The sequence below is a fragment of the Psammomys obesus genome, unplaced genomic scaffold, assembly GCF_907164565.1.
Source record: "Psammomys obesus unplaced genomic scaffold, mPsaObe1.curated_primary_1811, whole genome shotgun sequence".
NCBI classification, from domain to species: domain Eukaryota; kingdom Metazoa; phylum Chordata; class Mammalia; order Rodentia; family Muridae; genus Psammomys; species Psammomys obesus.
Genome location: NW_026596109.1, coordinates 23,634,007 through 23,643,553, shown reverse-complemented (window position 1 = coordinate 23,643,553; position 9,547 = coordinate 23,634,007). Strand labels below are relative to the sequence as shown.

At 43.8% G+C, this 9,547-nt stretch overlaps 1 protein-coding gene across 1 annotated transcript in view; it reads left to right on the top strand.

Moving 5' to 3' along the window:
• The first annotated feature begins 9,416 nt into the window (after positions 1-9,416).
• Peli1 (pellino E3 ubiquitin protein ligase 1) overlaps positions 9,417-9,547 on the top strand; it is a 56,008-nt gene continuing 55,877 nt past the window's right edge. The window contains exon 1 of the mRNA XM_055629047.1: positions 9,417-9,482. The gene's annotated coding sequence lies outside the window, so the exon portion shown is untranslated. The remainder of the gene's footprint in view (positions 9,483-9,547) is intronic.

Below are 9,547 nucleotides of genomic sequence, written 5' to 3'. Positions count from 1 at the left end.
GAGGAAATTAATAGGAAGAGTCAGGTTATTCGGATCTCCACTTAGCTGGAGGGATGAAACAGAATCAAATGAAGTGCCACGAATTTATATTCTCTTAACTCATCAAATTTAAGTAAGGTAGTACCCTAAACTCCCTCCCATCTAGTATTCCTGTCTTAGGTTACCATTGCTATGATGAAACACCTTGAACAAAAACAAGTTAGGCAGGAAAGGGTCTATTTGGTTTATACATGCACATCTTAGTACATTGTTGAAGGAAGTCAGGACAGGAACTCCAACAGGCAGGAACCTGGAGGCAGGAGTTGATACGGAGCCCATGGAGGAATGGAGGAATGTTGCTTCCTGGCTTGCTCCCTTGACTTGCTCAGTCTGCTCTCTTACAGAACCCAGGACTGCTAGGCTAGGGATGGCCCCACCCACAATTAGCTGCTCCACACTCCCACCAATCACTAATTGAGAAAATGCTCTACAGGCTTGCCCACAGCCCAGTCTTAGGGAGACATTTTCTCAGTTGGGATTTCCTCATCTCAAATGATTCTATCCTGTATCCAGCTGAGATAAAATTAGCCACCACAATTCCCCATCAATTACTAAATATCCCTGGTTTTACTCCAAAGGTGCTAATACATGGCAGAACATACATTTCTCTTTTGCCCAAGCATTATGAAACAGCACTTTCCAAAGTCAGGCGTATGTTTTAAAGTGTTAGTAAAACATTTTGTAAGAGTAAAATAGAAAGATGTAGCAAATTGTTTTACACAGTTTTAAAAAATGAATTACAAATAGGCTTTTCCTTCAGCTAGGGTGTAACACATCATTTCTCAGGAGCTGGGTCCAATCCCCAGTACCTATGGGCAAGAGGATCCTGCACCATAACAGTCAGAGCAAACTAACCTGATATAGACACACAGAACTATGGTGCAAGTGACAACAGTACGAGTGACACTGAGAAGAAACTTTCCAGGGCAATTTCTGGGAAGCCAGCGACCTGCAATAAAGGGCTTGGGGCGGGGACCGGCTTCTGATGATCCTACATGGAAAGAAGTCCCCTTGCACCTGCAGTTTGGAATCTGTGCTAAAACCTTACAAATAGCTGTGCATTCAGCAAAAGGAGGTGGGAAAGAGTCAACTATCAGGCGGGACCAGTAGCGAATAATTTGTTTTCTGTCCTGAACTGTGAGTAGAAAAAAATTCCACAAGAGCCCTAAACCCAAAGTTCCATAACCACTGAGTGTAGGGTCTGCATTTACACTACCTTTGTGGCAAGAGAAAATTAGACTAGAGTAAAATATGTATCAATGCACACAGTCACACACACACAACTAGGTACAGAACCAGAATATTTAAGAACTCTCATCATTATAAAAAAAAAGATGACAAAACACAAAATTTTAACTTAGACCCTTCAAAGGAAGGATTTCCAAATGGCCAATATTCTTTCCAAAGATGTCTGGTTTCTTTAATCACATAAATGTACAAATAAAAATTTTAATATAATTATAATTTTAATAAGTAAAATTATAATAGGAAGATGCATATTCTCTGGAGTAGGACAATGAACGCGATGTGAAATGATGCAGGCTATGTTTGTACTGTACTGTCTCACCTGTACTGTTGCATATATAGAGATCTGCGACTTTTGAGACAGGGTTTCTCAGTGCAGTCCTCTGGCTGTCCTGGAACTCACACTGTAGACCAGGCTGGCCTCGAGCTCATGGAGATCTGCCTGCCTCTGCCTCTGAGTGCTGGGAATAAAGGTGTGCGCCATCACGAGCAGCTTCTGTTTCATATTCTTATGCTAGTCACTACACTCAAACACAAGTCTGGACTCCCTCTTCTGTCGGAAATCATTTAACAGAGCCTATTGCCAAACTTCTTGGAATGAGATGAGATGCAAAGACTTCTGTGCTCCTAGATTTTTCGGTGTCACCATTCACCTCTAAATGGCCCAGCTCTTTCACCCTTCTGAACTTCTAAAAGCCGGAGTCATGCTAAATCTTCGTATTAATCACCTATTTGGTTAGCACCTGCTTGTTTCCTGGGGTCTGGCATGATTGCTACCTTCTCTCTGACATATTATTTTTCTGCATTCTCAGGTAAAATTGTTTTATTCTTTGCATTCCTGCTACTCCCTATTTCTTTAAAGGTGCCCATAAAACATTTTACTTTATTTACCTGATTAAAAGGGTTTGGGGAGATGATAATGAACCAGTTTCTGTATCCATAGTCTGTAACCATAGTTTATGCAATTAAGACAAAACAAACAATATATATATGTATGTATATGTAGTTAGTCAAAGGGACATCCTTCCCCTCAGTAGTTGTATGGTTTGCTTATTGTTAATGTACTGAGTGAGCTCCTTTGTTCGTCACAGGAGGAAATGAGATTTTGCGTTTAAATAAAAAACAGATGTGGAGGTAATGAATGCTTTTACTTGGGAAGAAGAAGCAGGAGGATCAGAAGTTCAATAGGAGAGCACTAGGAGAGCCTGGGTTGCATGAGACACTTTCTCAAATAAACAGACAAAAGATTAGTCCATTGGAAAAAAAAAAAGTCAACTTTAAGAATGGAAAACCATGTCTTTTCATTATGAGTTTGCCACTTTTCTCATTTCATAGTTTGGTTTGGTGTGTTTCTTGAGATAGGGTCTAACTACACAGTCTGGCTCTCTGGTTTGCATCCTTCTTGCCTTTGCCTCCCAGGCACTGAGATTGTGAGTGTGTGCCATCAGGCCTGCTACCTTTTGATGCTCTAGAACAACCCCTCATCTACATGTTATTTTCTCTAACGCTGAGACTATCCAGGCTGTATTCCTTTTTGAACAAGAATTTCCTTTTAAAACGTTAAAATCCTAACAAGCTTGTCTTTGACATTTTCCAAATATATCCAAAATGTCATAGCCAGTATTTGGGGCCTACAAATCTTTTGAGTGAAAGCCCAAGCCTTCAAATTGTGTGCCATTCACAGGTTTAAAATAGGAGCATGCTCCATGCTGACTGTGTGCTATTTGGAGATTCTGTGGATATTAGGAGAGAACAGTCTTATTTTGGGAAGCAATGTTGGAAGGTTGGAGCGCTGAAAGATAAACTGCTTGTAATTTGAACATCAAAATGAACACAAGCACACAAAATTGTCACTCAGAAGTTCAAGAAGTTCAACAGAATGTAATATGTGGTCTAGATCTTCCTGGCCCCCAAAAGAGGAAGTCCCCTTGGAATTCTTTTAAATTGTAAACCTAAGAAGATAGATATGTTCATTTGGAGCAGATGAAACATTGCCATGAAAGAAGAAAATAGGTTCACAGTTATTTCCTCAAGTTGCGAGAAAAGACTGGTATGCTCAGTTAACCCTGGATTACTTATCAGGAAGTTCTATCCAGGGAGCGTTGTTTTGGAGTGGATGTTTTTTCCAGAGTCTCCTCAGGGCCCGTGCGGTGCTGGGGTGGCAGGGTGGCTTGAAGAGGAGGCGCAGCAGCTTCCCAGGCTTCACACGGTGCTTGCTGTGCACATGTGCAGCTTCTCACAGGCCCAGAAGCAACAGGACACGGAAACCACCAAACCACGAGCCCAGACGAACCTTTTCCCTTTTCAGATGTCCATCCCGGGCACGTGTTGTCCTTAGAGGAAAGCTGAGTGGCACTGTGTCCACATTAGAAAACTTCTGTTCATATCCTAAACATTGAGTGCTTGTTTGAGGACAGAGCAGAGACAGAGTTTTAGTTGAGTCTTACGTAGTCAGACGGCATAGCAAAAAGCAGAGCTGCAAGGACACATAGACATGAAATTACATTTGGAGAATGAATGGATAAGATTTGGAAGTGCACTCGTTTTCCGTGACAGAACTGTCCTGGATGATGATGATGGTGGTGATGATGATGATGATTATTATTATTGAGACAGGGTTCCTCTTTGTAGCCCTGACTGTCCTGGAACTCACTCTGTAGACCAGGCTAGCCTTGAATTCACAAAGAGCCACCTGCTTCTGCCTCCCAAGTGTTGGGATCAAAGGCCTGCACCACCATGTCCAGCTTCAGGCTTGCCAGTACTGGAGAACTGAAGAGCTGTCTAGAACTATACTGTGAAATTAAAGACGGAGTTTCAAAAAGGGCTTCAAAGCTCTCCATACATGACACCGGTGATACGGACATCACCTTCATTTCTACACCCATGTTTACCGTACAGCAATTATATAAATTAGGTTGTATCTACTTTATTATTGTGGCTCAGACCAAAGTATTATAAGGTGCTTACTATTTACTGTATCTATAGCCTAAGGACTATACCAAGCATTTGTATGTGTTTGATCATTCAGGAAAAACTGGATGTGGGCCTGGTGGCATATGCTTACAATTCCAGTATTCAGGAGGCAGAGGCAAGAGGATAGCAAGTTTGAGACTAGCCTGTGCTATACAGCAAGTTTGAAACAAGCCTAGGTCACACAGAGGCACTGTGTCCAAACAAAACAAAAAAATTAAAAAGGAGCCAGAGGAACGCCTCAGCAAGGAAAGGAGCCACCTCTGAAAGCCTGGCGACTTTGAGTGTGATTTCCAGGACCCCTGTGAAGGTAGAATAAGAGGATCAATTTTACAAAGTTGCCCTTTAGTATCCATGCCTATGCACACATGGAATAATAGTAAGGAAGAAAGAAGAGGAAAAAAAAACATATAGGAATAGAGATGTTTATCTAAAAGATGAACTTATCACTAAATACATGCACCTTGGAGCGAGGATGAAGTTGCGATGTATGGGCACACCTGAATCCGAGGACATATTTCATTTCATCAAACTGCTGTTGGCTCATGGCTGCTGCACATAGATTGAGCTGTGAAGAACCGGGACCACCTTTGAGCAGGATAGAGACTTGTCTTCCTCTGAATCTTAAATCAGAGTTCCGAACAGGCTTGTCAGCTCCGTGATCATTAAGGACATAACTTCTGTGTTTCTGCTTCTCCATCCACGGTTTGCTTGTTTTATGATTAACTTTCATTTTATCTTCACTATCATGTATTCATACTTGTTTTACTTCTGACAGCTATTCTGCTTTTCAGAATATGCTCTTCTTCTTACCACAATTCAATCTAAACGATGATTCTGTTCCCTCCTTCAGTCCTTGAAGTTATTTACTGCAAAACATTTTACTTCTGTGCAAGTTATAGTCTTATCATTCCGTGTTGTTGTTTTTGCTTTAAATTATCTTAAACTAGTTTTAATGGAGGGAGATCTTACATGTTTACAATTTTTGGCACTCAGGCTGCTAGTGTAGGGAGCAAGCTGATATACCCCACTGAACCATCTCTCACATCCAGTGGCGGGTTTTGTATATGTGTGCATTTACCCTGGATAGGGTTCATTAAGCTTCTCAAATAACCGGGTTTATAATTTTCACCAAATATTAAAGACTTTCAGATATGTTACTTCAAACAACGTTTATGTCACACTGATGGCCGGTCTCTTACCAGGAGCTGCAAATCATACAAATATTAGAATATTTGTTATTATTTCACAAACCACACTCTGTTTGAGGGACTTTTTCCTTTAGTGTTTGGGGGCTTTTTCTTTGGTGTGTGTATGTGTGCGTTTAATGTGCTTTATTTTGGAAAGAGTCTATTGCTCTGTCTTCAGGCGTACTATTTTTATTTTCCTTTGACTGCCTTAATTCGCTCAGTGGCTAAGCGTCCCTGAGTTCTAATCCTATCCAGCAAACTTTTATTTTAGAAGTTGTAATTTTAGTCTCTAGGTTCTATTTTTTTTCTATCTCAAATTTCTCTTTCAGTATATGAAAGATGCTGATCATAGTCGCTTCACTGTTGACTGCTAGTCCTATCATGCGGGTCCTTGCCAGTACTGACGTCACACCTGGTGATAGATTTGATTTTCCTGGCCACCCTCTCCACATATCCCAGTTCTCTTGTTACTTTCCTAGGAATCCCCTCTCTCGATCTGGCTGTCTATGTCTTCAGTGTAGTGTTCTCCAAGGTTCTGTTACTGATTTCTCCTTTTATGCTACATACACCATAGCAAGGAGTTCTATCACCACCACCTCAGCAGCCAATGATGACGGCTGTTCTACTGTGCCTTCTATGGCCCCAATCTTTTCCAGAGTCATAGTCTTAACTCCTCAACGTACCCTCCATCTACGCATTCCAGAGTCATCTCAAACTCAGTTTATCCAAAGGACACTACACAAACCACTCTCAAAAGCAACCGACTGCATTTTTAAGGAATGGCATCACTAGCCTGTAAAGTTGAAAGCTGGAAATCTGGGAGCCATCCTTGGCTTCTTCCTTTAGTAGATACTGTGATGTCCTTCTCAGCCTCCATGCTGCTTATTTCAGTCAATCAGCACAATTTTATCAAGATAACCTCCTCATCATGACCTACTCTTGCTCTAGCAGTGAGCATGTGTCTTCATCTGGAGAGTACCTCGTGCAATCTGCTGGCCACCATTTTTAATTTATGCATGGGCAACAAAATCAATGGCTTGAGGCTCTAGGGAAAGAATTTTTAGTCCTTTCTTAAAAGAGCTTCCAAAAGAGACTTTCTTCTTATATTTTCCTAGACACAGATGGTAAGACAGCAGTTGTCGGCGACTGTCACTTGACCAGAAAACTAACACTCAGGAAAGGAAAGCAACACAAATAAGAAAGAAGGAGGTCTTTAATGACCTCGGTGAGCTGTTGATTCAATCATTCCTGTAACCATCTGGATAATTTTTTTTTTTAGCTAGGTGGGTCAAAATCTCTTCTTTATTGCTTAAGTCAGTTGAAGCTTGGTTTCTGATGCTTGCAACCAAAAGCACCACCACTCATAACTTCCTGTCACTCTTTATCTCTCAAACATCAGAGAATTCTGGTCTCTAAGTAGGGCCTAATTATACTCAGTTTTGTCTCCCTGTACTGCCCATGCCTCAGTTCAGTCTCTATCCATTCCTCAATAATACTGTAATAGACTCCTGTGGTGGTCTGAATGAAAATGGCCCCTACAGACTCATGGGGAATGACACTCTAGGAGGTGTGGCCTTGTTAGCGTGGATGTGACTTTGCTGGAGCGAACATGTCACTTAGGGTGGGCTTTGCGGTCCACCAAAAGCTCTGGCCGGACCCAGCGTCTCTGTCTTGTCTTGCTGTTGCTGATGTAGATGGAGAACTCTTGGTCCCTTCTCCAGTACCATGCCTGCCTATGTCACCATGTTCCTCAACATGACTATAACGGACTAAAGCGCTGAGCCTATAAGCCAGCCCCAATGAAATGTTTTCCCTTATAAGCACTGCCGTGGTCCCTTTACACACACTATGTCTGACAGACTGATTTTTCTAAAGCATGTATCTTATCAAAATTTCATCTGTTTGCTATCTACTCTCCCAGGGGAAAAAAAAAAAATGACCTATTTTAGTATAGTATCCAAAATCTTCATGGGCTTAGCTTTCTCATTTAGTCTTTTGAAGTTTCCTTTTGCCTCTCTGCCCATAGCTATTCTACCTCTGCTGGCAAAAATGCTCATTAGCCTATGTGTCTTTGCATTTTATCCTCTCCTTCACTTCTGTCTTTCCCCATTGCTACTAAAATACACAGACATAAAAATTGTGAGTCATCCCCACATTCAAATGATCTTTGAAGCACTTCCTAACCCTGCCCAAGTCTGAGGTACTATGAATTTTCCTATGACAGCATAGATCACACTGAGTCCATTTATCTGTCTCTTCCTTGGCAGGGAAAGGACTTTGAATACAAAGCGTGCTTCTTTTCTCTTTTTATAGCTCTGTCTTTTTAGTTCCAATAAAGTGCCTGGTACATAGTTAACATGCTTACTTGCTCTTTAGCATTTTACTTAAATACATACATTAAATATTTCAAATGTAGGTGTTTTGCCTGCATATATGTCTGTGTGACAATGAGGCTAGAAGATGGTGCTCAGTTCCCTGGGACTGAAGTTACAGATGGTTGTAAATCTCCTTGTGGGTGCTGGGAATTGAACCTGGCTCCTTTGGAAGAGCAGCCAGTGCTCTTAACTGCTGACCACTCTCCTGGCTCTGTGCACATGTTTCTTGAATGAGCAAATAATTCTGTGGCCTGTGGGCACCCACACTTTCTGTTCCTGAGATTATTTGAAAATCCTTAGTTTTCCTTCTTGAAATAGATGTCTGATTCCCTGGCATGAACTTTTGTCTTCTAGAATGCAGGGTTCTAGGTAGTCTATCGAGAGAAATGGAGGCAGGTTACCTCCAAGACTGAGTCCTGGCTTTCACACACTTCTCACTACCTATGCTTATCTGGGTACCTAGAATGGGTGTAGACTTAGCTGAGAAGCTCAACAGCGTATCCATACTTTGGCTCAGGTTTCTCATTACCAAATTAAAACTGGCTAATATATACACTGAACAGTTCTGAACTCTCCACTTCCTTTTGAACTGATATTGATAGAATTTGGCTATCTGAAGAATTACAGGCTTTCAGATGGACAAATTGCTGTACAATGATTCAACAATGCTATTAATACTGAACTTTACTTTTGCTTGTACTGAAGTTAAACGTCGTAACTAATCGAGCAAAGAAATTATGGGATTCTGCCAATGGTGATGCTCCTAACAGTTTTATAACCTAACTGTTAAAATACTAAGAACAACCAGATGTTAAGCACCTTGGAGGCAAGGTTAGGAAGTCTTTATGATTTGCAGAAGAAATCTAAGCAGCCAGGGAGACGGCCATGTCGGGAGGAAGTGAGATTTCACTGGGCACTTTAAAGTTGTTGGGGGTGGGGTGAAGCAGGAGAGACTGGCTATGGGCCGGAACCCAGTGGCACCAAAGACACAAGACCGGCCTTGTTTAGTCAACTACAGTCCTGAACCTTCAGGCTTAGTGAATCTGTGACCATGGCAACAGTCCCCGCCCCAATCCCCTCGCGCATGCACAACGCGGAGTGAGCAGTAGGCTCCTTCACAACAGAGGCTTTTTTTTTTTTCTCTCAGTCAGAGAACTACAGTTCCCAAGAGTCCCCTCGGCACCGCCTCCCGATGTGGCCCAGCCCAGAACCCCTCAGGCCCCGCCCTCCCGCTAGTCCCTTCTCCTCCCTCCCAGTGTGTGTCAGTGACCCAAAGGCGGTTCGAGGCGGAGGGACCGTCGGGGGCGCCGCCGCCGCCTCTCCAGCGCCAGCAGCAGCAGCGGGAGCGGGAGCAGCAGCAGCAGCAGCAGCAGCAGCAGCAGCAGCAGCGGGAGCAGCAGCAGCAGCAGCAGCAGCAGCAGCAGCAGCAGCGGCCGCGCGGCGCCACCGGATCTGCCCGCAGCCCGCGGAGCTCACCACAAAGCGGGCCCGCGCCGCCCTCGCCCGCGCTCGGCTCCGCGATCCCCTCGGCCTCGCAGGGCTCGGCGGCCGGCGGGAAGGCGGCGGAGCCCGCCGCTGCCTGCGTTCCACCGGCGCTCGGCCGCCCCCGCGCCCCGGCGTCCGCGCCGGGCCGAGCTGGCGTTCCGGCCACCAGCGGTCGTCGGTGAGTGCGGCGCGGGGCCGGGGCGCGGGGGCGGCCGCGCGGAACTCCCTCCTGGGCCGTGCGCC